We start from the raw sequence: 15,704 nt of genomic DNA, 5'->3' as shown, positions 1-15,704 counted from the left end.
CCAGAGCCCTGCAAAATGACCTCCAGCAGGCCACAAATGTTCATGTGTCTGCACAAACGGTTAGAAACCGACTCCATGAGGGTGGTATGAGGGCCCGACGTCCACAGATAGGGGTTGTGCTCACAGCCCAACACCGTGCAAGAGGCTTGGCATTTGCCACAGAACACCAGGATTGGCAAAGTCGCCACTGGCACCCTGTGCTCTTCACAGATGAAAGCAGGTTCACACTGAGCAAATGTGACAGATGTGACAAAGTCTGGAGACGCCGTGGAGAGCGATCTGCTGCCTGCAACATCCTTCAGAATGACCGGTTTGGCAGTGGGTCAGTAATGGTGTGGGGTGGCATTTCTCTGGAGGGCCGCACAGCCCTCCATGTGCTCGCCAGAGGTAGCCTGACTGCCATTAGGTACCGAGATGAGGTCCTCAGACCCCTTGTGAGACCATATGCTGGTGCGGTTGGCCCTAGGTTCCTCCTAATGCAGGATAATGCCAGACCTCATGTGGCTGGAGTATGTCAACAGTTCCAGCAAGATGAAGGCATTGAAGCTATGGACTGGCCTGCCCGTTCACCAGACCTGAATCCGATAGAGCGCATCTGGGACATTATGTCTTGCTCCATCCACCAACGTCAGGTTGCACCACAGACTGTCCAGGAGTTGGCGGATGCTTTAGTCCAGGTCTGAGAGGAGATCCCACAGGAGACCATCCGCAACCTCATTAGGAGCATGCCCAGGCGTTGTAGGGAGGTCATACAGGCACGTGGAGGCCACACACAATACGGAGCCTCATTTTGACTTGTTTTAAGGATATTACATCAAAGTTGGATCAGCCTGTAGTGTGTTTTTCCACTTTAATTTTGGGGGTGACTCCAAATCCAGGCCTCCATTGGTTAATAAATTTGATTTCCATTGATGATTTTTGTGTGATTTTGTTGTCAGCACATTCAACTGTGTACAGAACAAAGTATTCGATGAGAATATTTCATTCACTCAGATCTAGGATGTGTTATTTGAGTGTTCCCTTTATTTTTTTGAGCAGTGTATAAGGACACTCTCAGGTATTTCTGATGATCAGGATGAATCGGGATGTGGTATGAGGCATCTTTTAGATCGACTACTACCATAAAGCAGTTGTGATGTAGAAGCTTTATGGCCGAATTCACAGATTCCATTTTCAACATATGTTTTTTTACCCAATGATTTAGGTTCTTGAGGTTGCTAAAAGTCCTGAATGAACTGTCCGTTTTTTGTTTTTTTCAAAAAGATGGGGGGGTGAAATCCCCTTTCTTTTTTCTTTGTCCGGGATCTTGCATAGGACTTGTTTTTTAACTAGGCTCAGGATTTCTGTCTCCAGGGCTCTCTGTTCTTCCCCCGATTTCCTGATGGGGGTTAGTACAAATAACTGTCGGGATATGTGATGGAATTGTATTTTTAAGCCTTCCCTCACTATACTCAAGATCCAAGGGCTGGAGGAGATGTTCTCCCAAGCTTGAATAAAGAGGGATAGCCTTCCACGTACTTTTGGCCTGACGTCATTGGGAAGGATTTTTGGAAGTAGAGGAGGGACCTCCAAACATGTATCCCTTTTATTTTTAAAATCTCACTTCCTTTTCTCTCCTGGAGGACGTCCTTGAGTAAATTTTCTCCTTCGAAAATAGGTCTTAATGCTATCGTCAGAAAACCTAGAAAAACTCATTTTTTTGTCGCTAGCCCTTTCTAGGATGTCGTCTAGCTTTTAACTAGGGTTGAGCGAGTATGTTCTGTCCGAGTATACTCGGGCCGAGATCCGAGTATTTATAGCTGCTGTTTGACAGCTTTATTACATGTGAGGAATGTGTAAGAAATAGACATTCCTCACATGTAATAAAACTGTCAAACATTTGCAAATCATGCACACGGGAACGATTCAACCATATCACCGAGCAGCTATAAATACTCAGTGCTCGGCCCGAGCGTACTCGGCGAAAGGGTTAATAGAACATACTCGCTCAACACTACTTTTAACCAAACAGGAATTTGCCATTACACGGTATAAAGCATAATTTGTTTCTCGACTATAAATCTTTACTCAGTCGGCTGATGTGTCCACTAGAGAAGCTGAAGCAGCATGTAACAGAGGTGGGTTGGATAAAATGTTATCTCTTGGGGTCTTCTTGTCTTTCAGCTGCTCCTCTAGCTGTTGCAGCCAAACCATAAGAGAGCGGGCTGCGCAGGTCCCTGCTATTGCTAGCTTCAGACCTTCCGCTACTGGCTCCCATGTATGTTTTAAAAATGTGTCTGCTTTTTTAGCCAGGAGATCTCTAAGAGTCCACAAAGGGCAGTGTTGACCTTTTTGATGATCTGATCAAAGCACAATCGATTCTGGGGGCATTATCCCATGGCTCTGAGGCCTTTCCGTCAAAGGGATATTTCCTTTTTTTGAGGACGAGGGTAGGGCATCATTTTTTTCTGGTTTCCTCTCACTCAATGAGTGCCTGAATTTTGCTATTCACTGGGAAGGTGCGTATCTTCTTTTCCTCTAGCCCTGCATACATTACGTTCTCCAAAGACTTAACCGTTTTGTCCTCCTTCAACGCCATCATTGATCTAATGGCCTTTATTAATTTACTCGTCTCCTCTACACGAAAGCACGGTTTACCGCTGTCAGTGGGGGAGAGGAGTCATAGTCAAAGGAAGTTTACTTAAGGGTTTTCTTCCTCTTCCTTAGCAGTTTTTTTAGGGAACCCTCCACTTCGGACCAGAGACTTGCTGCAAAGTCAGGGGTACCCTCACTAATGGTCCTATGGATGCAGTCTGAGCAGAGCTCTTTTGGCCAGTCTGCTGCTAATGGGTTATGGCATAGCAAACACACTTTGTTCTTTTTTTTTTGGTGCTAGCTTTCCTGGGTCACTCTTGATGGTTGAAACAAACAGGGGACCCATTAATAATCGGTGACATTCACGAAGATCATTCACCCCTGTTATCACTGAAGGATACCAGATTCAGAGGCTGTGGTGGGATACAAGATGGATCCCTTCTGGACACTGAGGAGTCTTCGGATAGTTTGCTCCTATGGCTGGAATGGCTTCTGTTCCTATTACTCGAGCGGCTGCCTCCCTGATGACGAGCTTGCTGTAGCGGTGCTGCTGCTCCTGACTGTCCTTGTCTATCATACTGACCAGACACTAAAGGCTGTTGCCTGAGCAGCATCTGCCATGATTAAGCCATCTTTATATGGGTGCCAGCATCGGTTTGCCTCCTTTCGGTTAATGTTGTGCCGTCCCCACTCCTAGCGAAGGCCGACCGGGTACGGTCTGATATCCCGGCCGGAGATACGAAGGGCGCAGCCATCTTGTTTCTGGCGCACCCCTTGATATCACTCGGGCACGCCCACTCCCAGCGTGCCTTGCGCCCGTGATGTCAGGGGCGCGTGACGCCGGCATCGATTCCCCGCCGCACTCCTCGTTGGGAGCCGGCATGGGAAGTGTGGCAAGGGGAGGGCAGCAGGGCGATCTGCGGACAACCTCCTGGGACTGTCTTTACCGCCCACGCCTGCTAATACACAGAACCTCCAGGAGACTCGTGGACGGCGCTTCCAGTCCCTGAAGGACGGTGCCCAGGCCGCAGCCTGTTCTTCTAAACACTGGAACATGGGTGGGTAAGCGCAGATTCTTTTCTTCTCCATGGTATTTCATACAAGGTTCACATCAAGGACAGGAAACAAACAGATGCAGGGGAGAGGTACCGCCCTTTTATTTCAGAAAGTTTCCTGTCCTTGGTGGGCGGATCCCTCTCTCAGATGTGCTGTCATGGGTGAAGGGAAAAATTTCATATTGCTTATGTTGTGCCCTGGACCACAAGAATGTTTGCCCAAAGGTAAAGGGCTTTTTTGTCTGCAATCGTGTGGCAATAAGAACTCATCTTTGCTCTCAGTTCCTATCCTGTTTCTCCAACACAAAGAACCCCCCAATAGGACATATAGTACACAGAATTAAGTACACCCCATTGTCCTGTGTGCTGGGGATCAGTATCCTGTCTGTGATCATTACATGAGTGAAGGTTTTACAGCTCTTCACAGTCATACAAACATGTGATCATGACAGCAAATGTGCAGAGTCTCGATGCTTCCTCCAGGACTGAGTCCTGTCCCCTCTATCATACGGTTCCTGCTCCCTCAGTAACGGTCCCCAGTGCAGAGTCCCTGTGCTTCCCCCAGGACTTCGTCCTGTCCCATCTATCACACAGTCCATGCTCCCTCATTACCGGTCCCCAGTGCAGAGTCCTGGTGCTTCCCCCAGGACTTCGTCCTGTCCCCTTTATCACACAGTCCCTGCTCCCTCATTACTGGTCTCCAGTGTATAGTCACGGTGCTTCCCCCAGGACTGAGTCCTGTCCCCTCTATCACACAGTCCCTGCTCCCTCATTACTGGTCCCCAGTGTATAGTCACGGTGCTTCCCCCAGGACTGAGTCCTGTCCCCTCTATCACACAGTCCCTACTCCCTCATTACCGGTCCCCAGTGCAGAGTGCCGATGCTTCCCCCAGGACTGAGTCCTGTCTCCTCTATCACACAGTCCCTGCTCCCTCATTACCGGTCCCCAGTGCAGAATCCCGGTGCTTCCCCCAGGACTGAGTCCTGTCCCCTCTATCACACAGTCCCTGCTCCCTCATTACCGGTCCCCAGTGCAGAGTCCCGATGCTTCCCCCAGGACTGAGTCCTGTCCCCTCTATCACACAGTCCCTGCTCCCTCATTACCGGTCCCCAGTGCAGAGTCCCGGAGCTTCCCCCAGGACTGAGTCCTGTCCCCTCTATCACACAGTCCCTGCTCCCTCATTACCGGTCTCCAGTGCAGAGTCCCGGTGCTTCCCCCAGGACTGAGTCCTGTCCCCTCTATCACACAGTCCCTGCTCCCTCATTACCGGTCCCCAGTGCAGAGTCCCGGTGCTTCCCCCAGGACTGAGTCCTGTCCCCTCTATCACTCAGTCCCTGCTCCCTCATTACCGGTCCCCAGTGCAGAATCCCGGTGCTTCCCCCAGGACTGAGTCCTGTCCCCTCTATCACACAGTCCCTGCTCCCTCATTACCAGTCCCCAGTGCAGAGTCCCGGTGCTTCCCCCAGGACTGAGTCCTGTCCCCTCTATCACACAGTCCCTGCTCCCTCATTACCGGTCCACAGTGCAGAGTCCCGGTGCTTACCCCAGGACTGAGTCCTGTCCCCTCTATCACACAGTCCCTGCTCCCTCATTACCAGTCCCCAGTGCAGAGTCCCGGTGCTTCCCCCAGGACTGAGTCCTGTCCCCTCTATCACACAGTCCCTGCTCCCTCATTACTGGTCCCCAGTGCAGAGTCCCGGTGCTTCCCCCAGGACTGAGTCCTGTCCCCTCTATCACACAGTCCCTGCTCCCTCATTACCGGTCCCCAGTACAGAGTCCCGGTGCTTCCCCCAGGACTGAGTCCTGTCCCCTCTATCACACAGTCCCTGCTCCCTCATTACCGGTCCCCAGTGCAGAGTCCCGGTGCTTCCCCCAGGACTGAGTCCTGTCCCCTCTATCACACAGTCCCTGCTCCCTCATTACCGGTCACCAGTGCAGAGTCCCGGTGCTTCCCCCAGGACTGAGTCCTGTCCCCTCTATCACACAGTCCCTGCTCCCTCATTACCGGTCCCCAGTGTAGAGTCACGATGCTTCCCCCAGGACTGAGTCCTGTCCCCTCTATCACACAGTCCCTGCTCCCTCATTACCGGTCCCCAGTGCAGAGTCCCGGTGCTTCCTCCAGGACTGAGTCCTGTCCCCTCCCCTCTATCACACAGTCCCTGCTCCCTCATTACCGGTCCCCAGTGCAGAGTCCCGGTGCTTCCCCCAGGACTGAGTCCTGTCCCCTCTATCACACAGTCCCTGCTCCCTCATTACCGGTTCCCAGTGCAGAGTCCCGGTGCTTCCCCCAGGACTGAGTCCTGTCCCCTCTATACACAGTCCCTGCTCCCTCATTACCGGTCTCCAGTGCAGAGTCCCGGTGCTTCCCCCAGGACTGAGTCCTGTCCCCTCTATCACACAGTCCCTGCTCCCTCATTACCGGTCACCAGTGCAGAGTCCCGGTGCTTCCCGCAGGACTGAGTCCTGTCCCCTCTATCACACAGTCCCTGCTCCCTCATTACCGGTCCCCAGTGCAGAGTCCCGGTGCTTCCTCCAGGACTGAGTCCTGTCCCCTCTATCACACAGTCCCTGCTCCCTCATTACCGGTCCCCAGTGCAGAGTCCCGTGCTTCCTCCAGGACTGAGTCCTGTCCCTTCTATCACACAGTCCCTGCTCCCTCATTACTGGTCCCCAGTGCAGAGTCCCGATGCTTCCCCCAGGACTGAGTCCTGTCCCCTCTATCACACAGTCCCTGCTCCCTCATTACCGGTCCCCAGTGCAGAGTCCCGGTGCTTCCCCCAGGACTGAGTCCTGTCCCCTCTATCACACAGTCCTTGCTCCCTCATTACCGGTCCCCAGTGTAGAGTCCCGGTGCTTCCCCCAGGACTGAGTCCTGTCCCCTCTATCACACAGTCCCTGCTCCCTCATTACCCGTCCCCAGTGTAGAGTCCCGGTGCTTCCCCCAGGACTGAGTCCTGTCCCCTCTATCACACAGTCCCTGCTCCCTCATTACCGGTCCCCAGTGTAGAGTCCCGGTGCTTCCCCCAGGACTGAGTCCTGTCCCCTCTATCACACAGTCCCTGCTCCCTCATTACCGGTCCCCAGTGCAGAGTCCCGGTGCTTCCCCCAGGACTGAGTCCTGTCCCCTCTATCACACAGTCCCTGCTCCCTCATTACCGGTCCCCAGTGTAGAGTCCCGGTGCTTCCCCCAGGACTGAGTCCTGTCCCCTCTATCACACAGTCCCTGCTCCCTCATTACCGGTCCCCAGTGTAGAGTCCCGGCGCTTCCCCCAGGACTGAGTCCTGTCCCCTCTATCACACAGTCCCTGCTCCCTCATTACCGGTCCCCAGTGCAGAGTCCCGGTGCTTCCCCCAGGACTGAGTCCTGTCCCCTCTATCACACAGTCCCTGCTCCCTCATTACCGGTCCCCAGTGTAGAGTCCCGGTGCTTCCCCCAGGACTGAGTCCTGTCCCCTCTATCACACAGTCCCTGCTCCCTCATTACCGGTCCCCAGTGTAGAGTCCCGGTGCTTCCTCCAGGACTGAGTCCTGTCCCCTCTATCACACAGTCCCTGCTCTCTCATTACCGGTCCCCAGTGCAGAGTCCCGATGCTTCCCCCAGGACTGAGTCCTGTCCCCTCTATCACACAGTCCCTGCTCCCTCATTACCGGTCCCCAGTGCAGAGTCCCGGTGCTTCCCCCAGGACTGAGTCCTGTCCCCTCTATCACACAGTCCCTGCTCCCTCATTACCGGTCCCCAGTGCAGAGTCCCGGTGCTTCCCCCAGGACTGAGTCCTGTCCTCTCTATCACACAGTCCCTGCTCCCTCATTACCGGTCCCCAGTGCAGAGTCCCGGTGCTTCCCCCAGGACTGAGTCCTGTCCCCTCTATCACACAGTCCCTGCTCCCTCATTACCGGTCCCCAGTGTAGAGTCCCGGTGCTTCCTCCAGGACTGAGTCCTGTCCCCTCTATCACACAGTCCCTGCTCCCTCATTACCGGTCCCCAGTGTAGAGTCCCGGTGCTTCCTCCAGGACTGAGTCCTGTCCCCTCTATCACACAGTCCCTGCTCTCTCATTACCGGTCCCCAGTGTAGAGTCCCGGTGCTTCCCCCAGGACTGAGTCCTGTCCCCTCTATAACACAGTCCCTGCTCCCTCATTATCGGTCCCCAGTGTAGAGTCCCGGTGCTTCCCCCAGGACTGAGTCCTGTCCCCTCTATCACACAGTCCCTGCTCCCTCATTACCGGTCCCCAGTGTAGAGTCCCGGTGCTTCCTCCAGGACTGAGTCCTGTCCTCTCTATCACACAGTCCCTGCTCCGTCATTACCGGTCCCCAGTGTGGAGTCCCGGTGCTTCCTCCAGGACTGAGTCCTGTCCCCTCTATCACACAGTCCCTGCTCCCTCATTACCGGTCCCCAGTGCAGAGTCCCGGTGCTTCCCCAAGGACTGAGTCCTGTCCCCTCTATCACACAGTCCCTGCTCCCTCATTACCGGTCCCCAGTGCAGAGTCCTGGTGCTTCCTCCAGGACTGAGTCCTGTCCCCTCTATCACACAGTCCCTGCTCCCTCAGTACCGGTCCCCAGTGCAGAGTCCCGGTGCTTCCTCCAGGACTGAGTCCTGTCCCCTCTATCACACAGTCCCTGCTCCCTCATTACCGGTCCCCAGTGCAGAGTCCTGGGGCTTCCTCCAGGACTGAGTCCTGTCCCCTCTATCACACAGTCCCTGCTCCCTCAGTACCGGTCCCCAGTGCAGAGTCCCGGTGCTTCCCCCAGGACTGAGTCCTGTCCCCTCTATCACACAGTCCCTGCTCCTTCATTACTGGTCCCCAGTGCAGAGTCCCGGTGCTTCCCCCAGGACTGAGTCCTGTCCCCTCTATCACACAGTCCCTGCTCCCTCATTACCGGTCCCCAGTGTAGAGTCCCGGTGCTTCCTCCAGGACTGAGTACTGTCCTCTCTATCACACAGTCCCTGCTCCCTCATTACTGGTCCCCAGTGTAGAGTCCCGGTGCTTCCCCCCAGGACTGAGTCCTGTCCCCTCTATCACACAGTCCCTGCTCCCTCATTACCGGTCCCCAGTGTAGAGTCCCGGTGCTTCCTCCAGGACTGAGTCCTGTCCCCTCTATCACACAGTCCCTGCTCCCTCATTACCGGTCCCCAGTGCAGAGTCCCGGTGCTTCCCCCAGGACTGAGTCCTGTGTCCTCTATCACACAGTCCCTGCTCCCTCATTACCGGTCCCCAGTGTAGAGTCCCGGTGCTTCCCCCAGGACTGAGTCCTGTCCCCTCTATCACACAGTCCCTGCTCCCTCATTACCGGTCCCCAGTGTAGAGTCCCGGTGCTTCCTCCAGGACTGAGTCCTGTCCCCTCTATCACACAGTCCCTGTTCCCTCATTACCGGTCACCAGTGCAGAGCCCGGTGCTTCCTCCAGGACTGAGTCCTGTCCCCTCTATCACACAGTCCCTGCTCCCTCATTACCGGCCCCCAGTGCAGAGTCCCGGTGCTTCCCCCAGGACTGAGTCCTGTCTCCTCTAACACACAGTCCCTGCTCCCTCATTACCAGTCACTAGTGCAGAGACACGATGCTTCCCCCAGGACTGAGTCCTGTCCCCTCTATCACACAGTCCCTGCTCCTGTTAGAACCTTGCTGTTAGGTTTTTTTTCCTTTGCTGGTCACATGACTTTGTTGGCCTATTTAATCCTGCTCCGCCCTTCTGGCTTTGCTGGACTTCATTGTATATCTACTTTCTAGCTAGCCTGTGCTCTGTATCTAACTCTGTTAGTTTGCTTGGTCTACGGACCTCTATGTTCTATCTATTTTGTTTGTTCGTCTGTCTGCTACTATTTCTGTTAGGAGGTGTCCCATATTCCTCCCAGTCCTTAGTACTTGTAGGGATTCCCTCCCCACATCTATAGGTCTTCGTACAGACTAGATTAGGACTTTAGCAGGTCTGATCGCAGGATCAGGTTCCCTGTTACATCGTAGGGATTCAGCTGAGTCTTATAGTAGGGACAGATCTCCTCTCTTTCCTTAGCTTTGGTAGCAGAACATAACAGTAAGTCCAGCCTGCAAATTCTCTAAGGAAAGATTTTTCTGTTCCATCATGGTGTCGGTTCAGGATTTGGCTCATCGCCTGCAGGGACTCTCTCTGGAGGTGGCCGAACTCCGTCAGCACGTGAGTAACTGTCCTGGAGCACATTTCTTGGAGCCTAAGGTATGTTTGCCGGATTTATTTTTTGGTGAACACCGAGAATTTTTTTCATTTAAAAATGCTTGCTTATTGTATTTTCGTTTGAGACCTAAGTCCTCTGGGGATGAATCCCAGCGCGTAGGGTTCATAATGTCACTTTTGCGCAAAGAGCCTCAGGAGTGGGCCTTTTCTTTGCAACCTAGTGATTCATGCTTCAGATCAGTGGATAGTTTTTTTTCTGCTTTGGGACTATTATATGATGATCCTGACCGTGTCGCATCAGCTGAGACTGAGTTGAGACGTCTAAAACAAGGATCGGGTAATGTGGAAAAATATTGTACACATTTTCGTCGTTGGTCCACTCAAACAGGGTGGAACGATTCTGCTCTGAAAAGTCTATTTCTTGCTGGGCTCAGTGAAAGGGTTAAAGACCTGCTAATTGCTTATCCTACACCTGAGGATTTGCAACAGGCTATGCAATTAGCTATACGGGTGGATAGAAGACTGCGTGTTAGGGTTAATGAGAGCAAATCCTCTGCTATGTCAGTTTCTGGTTATGATAATGTGTGTACTAACAGTGGTGAACCGATGGAGATTGGATCGGTGGCACCTCGCTCTCAAGAAAAAGACCGTCGTTTTTCGGAAGGCTTGTGCTTCTATTGTGGAAAATCTGGTCATTTGATTAAAGGCTGTGAGCTTCGGATGAAGAAAGAAAAAAAAAATGGTCAGTCACGCCCGTATTGCCTGTTTAAATTCCAAGGGTATATTTTTAGCTGCTTCCACGATTGCTCAGAAAAAATTAATGGAATTTCGGGTGTTTGTTGATTGCGGGTCTACACTGAATGTAATTGATGGGGGATTCGTGGAAAAACTCAATTTAAAACCTGAACCTTTATCATCCCCCATTGCTGTGGTTTCTGTGGATGGCTCCCCTTTGAAGAATATTACTCTCAAGGTCAGTGAATTTCCTCTCACTATTAATGGTGTTCACCATGAGAAATTGGATTTGGTAGTGTTGAATAACTTGCCTTCTCCAGTAATATTGGGTTTGCCCTGGTTAAAATTTCACAATCCTGTACTGGATTGGTCTACCAGTGAAATTAAATCCTGGAGCCATAAATGTTATGACAAGTGTTGTAACGGGCGTATTGCAGCTTTGGATAGGGGAGAATTGCCTGTTCCTATTCAGGATTTTTGGAGAGTTTTTTCTGAGAAGGAATCGCAGGTTTTGCCTCCCCATAGAGACTATGATTGTTCTATTGAATTTGTCCCTGGAGCGACTCTTCCTAAAAGTCGTTTATTTAACCTTACTATTCCTGAGAGGAAGGCTTTGGAGGAATACATACAGACAAGTTTGGCCGCCGGTCACATTAGGCCCTCTAAGTCTCCTGTGGCGGTTGGATTTTTTTTTGTAAAAAAAAAAGGACGGCGGTTTACGTCCTTGTCTGGATTTTCGTGAGATTAACAAAATTACGGTACGCAATCCTTACCCACTGCCATTGATTCCTGATCTGTTTAACCAGTTATTGGGGGCCAAGTGGTTCTCTAAAATTGACCTTAAGGGGGCATACAATCTGTTGCGCATGAAGGAGGGTGATGAATGGAAGACTGCTTTTAACACTCCTGTGGGTCATTTTGAGAATCTGGTTATGCCTTTTGGTCTTACTAATGCTCCTGCATTTTTTCAGAATCTGATTAATGACATCCTTAGACCTTTGATCGGTAAATATGTGGTTGTGTATTTGGATGACATTTTGATTTATTCGCCAGATCTGGAGTCTCATTGGCGGAGCGTGCGTGAGGTATTACAGTTATTAATGGACAATTCGCTTTTTGCTAAACTGGAGAAATGTGAGTTCGCTGTACAGAGAATTAGTTTTTTGGGCTACATTATCTCCAGCAAAGGTTTTGAGATGGATCCGGTTAAGGTTCAGGCTGTGCAGGAATGGCCTAGGCCTATTGGTTTGAAATCGATACAGAGGTTTTTGGGTTTCGCCAATTACTACAGAAAATTCATAAAAAAATTTTCTAGTATTGTCAAACCTCTGACTGATCTCACCAGGAAAGGTGCTGATGCGGTTCAGTGGTCTTCTGAGGCCATTGAAGCTTTTGTGTATCTCAAGGAGAGGTTCACCTCTGCTCCCATCCTTATGCAGCCTGATGTTACTAGGCCGTTTTTGGTTGAGGTTGATGCTTCCTCTGTGGGGGTTGGCGCAGTATTGTCTCAGGATAACGGGGATGGATTACATCCCTGTGCCTTTTTTTCAAAAAAATTTTCGGAGACTGAACTGAATTACGATATTGGTAATCGGGAATTATTGGCTATTAAACTCGCATTTGAACACTGGCGCCACTTCTTGGAAGGTGCGGAATTTCCCGTTCAGGTTCTTACGGATCATAAAAATCTGATATATCTTGATGCTGCCAAGCGCCTGAATGCCCGTCAGGCTAGGTGGGCACTGTTTTTCTCGCGGTTTAATTTCTCCGTTACTTACATCCCTGGTACTAAGAATGTTAATGCGGATGCCTTATCTCGCAGTTTTTCTCCCATAGTCGGTGCTGAGAAAGAGGAAAACATTTTACAAGAAGGTGTTGTGATAGCTGCTTTAGACTCCGTTTTGGAAGATGAGATTCTTAAAGCTCAGGAGAATGCCCCATCTAACACTCCTCATGGGAGGTTGTTTGTGCCTGGGACCTTTAGGAGAGATTTGTTTGAGTGTCACGAATCTCGGTTGGCAGGTCATCCCGGAATCTCTGAGACCAAGAGACTGGTGGGTCGCAGTTTTTGGTGGCCTGGATGGCAGAAGGAAGTCATTAAGTGGGTGCGCCAATGTACTATATGTGCTAGATCTAAGTCCTCACATACTCCTGCTGCGGGGTTGCTTTGTCCTTTGGAGGTCCCCAGTGCTCCTTGGACACATTTGGCTATGGACTTTATAACTGACCTTCCCCCCTCTGAGGGTTTTACTGTCATCTGGGTGGTCGTGGACCGTTTTAGCAAGATGTGTCACTTGGTTCCCTTCGTCAAACTGCCCTGCGCTAAAACTCTCGCTAAGGCCTTTGTCAAGGAAATTGTCAGACTTCATGGCGTTCCTACTGACATTGTTTCTGATAGGGGTCCTCAGTTCGTGGCTCGTTTTTGGCGTGCCTTTTGTGACAGGTTGGGAATTCATTTGTCGTTTTCGTCCGGATATCATCCTGAATCTAATGGCCAGACAGAAAGGAAAAACCAGGATGTTGAGCAGTTCTTGCGTTGTTTTGTGGCAGACAATCAAGAGGGGTGGTCTGAGTTTCTGCCACTTGCCGAATTTGCTCTGAACAATCATACATCTTCTTCTGCTGGTTGTTCGCCTTTTTTTTGTTGTTCTGGGAGACATCCGTCGTTTGGGTCGTTCTCCAAGTTGGGATCTGCCGTGCCTGAGGAGGAGAATTTTTCCGGTGATTTGGAAAGAGTTTGGACGGATGTGCGTGGTAATCTTCAGGAGGCCAACAGAAAATCTAAAGTCTACTTTGATAGGAAACGACAGGAGGTTTTGTTCACTGTTGGTGACATGGTTTGGTTGTCCTCTAGGAATCTGCGGTTGAGGATTCCTTCTAAGAAATTGGGTCCCAAGTTTGTAGGGCCCTTTAAGGTGCTTCAGGTTGTCAACCAATCTGCTGTTAGGTTGGAGGTTCCTACCTCCTGGAGAATTAATCCGGTCTTTCATGTCTCTCTGTTAAAAAAAGCTGTTGTGTCGGATGGTGACGCCTCTGCCTCTGTTCCTCCGGTGGTGGAGGACGGGGAATATGAAATTTCTCGCATCCTTGACTCTAGACGGTATAGAGGTAGTTTGCAGTATCTTGTGGCCTGGAAAGGTTTCGGACCCGAGGATAACTCTTGGGTGAGGTCAGATGATGTTTCCGCGTCCAGACTTATCAGAGCGTTTCACAGGAGATTTCCTGATAAGCCTGGTCCTAGGGGATCCGGAGGATCCTCTTAGAAGGGGGGGTACTGTTAGAACCTTGCTGTTAGGTTTTTTTTCCTTTGCTGGTCACATGACTTTGTTGGCCTATTTAATCCTGCTCCGCCCTTCTGGCTTTGCTGGACTTCATTGTATATCTACTTTCTAGCTAGCCTGTGCTCTGTATCTAACTCTGTTAGTTTGCTTGGTCTACGGACCTCTATGTTCTATCTATTTTGTTTGTTCGTCTGTCTGCTACTATTTCTGTTAGGAGGTGTCCCATATTCCTCCCAGTCCTTAGTACTTGTAGGGATTCCCTCCCCACATCTATAGGTCTTCGTACAGACTAGATTAGGACTTTAGCAGGTCTGATCGCAGGATCAGGTTCCCTGTTACATCGTAGGGATTCAGCTGAGTCTTATAGTAGGGACAGATCTCCTCTCTTTCCTTAGCTTTGGTAGCAGAACATAACAGCTCCCTCATTACCGGTCCCCAGTGTAGAGTCCCGGTGCTTCCTCCAGGACTGAGTCCTGTCCCCTCTATCACACAGTCCCTGCTCCCTCATTACTGGTCTCCAGTGTAGAGTCCCGGTGCTTCCCCCAGGACTGAGTCCTGTCCCCTCTATCACACAGTCCCTGCTCCCTCATTACCGGTCCCCAGTGTAGAGTCCCGGTGCTTCCTCCAGGACTGAGTCCTGTCCCCTCTATCACACAGTCCCTGCTCCCTCATTACCGGTCCCCAGTGTAGAGTCCCGGTGCTTCCCCCAGGACTGAGTCCTGTCCCCTCTATCACACAGTCCCTGCTCCCTCATTACCGGTCCCCAGTGTAGAGTCCCGGTGCTTCCTCCAGGACTGAGTCCTGTCCCCTCTATCACACAGTCCCTGCTCCCTCATTACCGGTCCCCAGTGCAGAGTCCCGGTGCTTCCCCCAGGACTGAGTCCTGTCCCCTCTATCACACAGTCCCTGCTCCCTCATTACCGGTCTCCAGTGTAGAGTCCCGGTGCTTCCCCCAGGACTGAGTCCTGTCCCCTCTATCACACAGTCCCTGCTCCCTCATTACCGGTCTCCAGTGTAGAGTCCCGGTGCTTCCTCCAGGACTGAGTCCTGTCCCCTCTATCACACAGTCCCTGCTCCCTCATTACCGGTCTCCAGTGTAGAGTCCCGGTGCTTCCCCCAGGACTGAGTCCTGTCCCCTCTATCACACAGTCCCTGCTCCCTCATTACCGGTCTCCAGTGTAGAGTCCCGGTGCTTCCTCCAGGACTGAGTCCTGTCCCCTCTATCACACAGTCCCTGCTCCCTCATTACCGGTCCCCAGTGTAGAGTCCCGGTGCTTCCCCCAGGACTGAGTCCTGTCCCCTCTATCACACAGTCCCTGCTCCCTCATTACCGGTCACCAGTGTAGAGTCCCGGTGCTTCCTCCAGGACTGAGTCCTGTCCTCTCTATCACACAGTCCCTGCTCCCTCATTACCGGTCCCCAGTGCAGAGTCCCGGTGTTTCCCCCAGGACTGAGTCCTGTCCCCTCTATCACACAGTCCCTGCTCCCTCATTACCGGTCCCCAGTGTAGACTTCTCCTCAGCTTCAGCTCTTACCTGTGGCCGCTTCCTACACAGAAAACCCTTCACTTCCTACAAGCCCCATCCTGCTCCTCCCCCCATGTGACTGATCACATGACTGTGACATCATCACAGGTCCTGGAAGCAGAACTGCAAAGGTTCCCAGAATAGAAAGAGGGATAAACTCTGCTCAGCTTCGGGAAATGTCTCTTCCCCCCCTACCGCCCCCAGCCACAGACATTTACCACTTCTCTCTCCCCGTCAGGAGGAGATGTCGGAGGTGGTGTGAGGGCATATATCCTGTATTTCTGCAGGTCTCCACACTCAACTACACAATAACAATCTCCTCTGGTTATTACATTCTCGCTGCACTTTTTAGGCCTTTTTTCGTTATTTGATGCGTTTCTGGTGC

The 15,704-nt window shown here is 51.7% G+C and overlaps 1 pseudogene; it reads right to left on the bottom strand.

Moving 5' to 3' along the window:
• The window catches only part of LOC141270714 (uncharacterized), a 51,418-nt pseudogene extending 35,995 nt beyond the window's left edge, over positions 1–15,423 (bottom strand).
• Between the last annotated feature and the right edge of the window lie 281 nt (positions 15,424–15,704).

The sequence above is a fragment of the Phyllobates terribilis genome, unplaced genomic scaffold (genome assembly GCF_046119375.1).
Source record: "Phyllobates terribilis strain yellow unplaced genomic scaffold, ASM4611937v1 Scaffold_5__5_contigs__length_657084704, whole genome shotgun sequence".
Classification (NCBI taxonomy): Eukaryota; Metazoa; Chordata; class Amphibia; order Anura; family Dendrobatidae; genus Phyllobates; species Phyllobates terribilis.
This window is presented reverse-complemented; position numbering and strand designations above follow the sequence as displayed.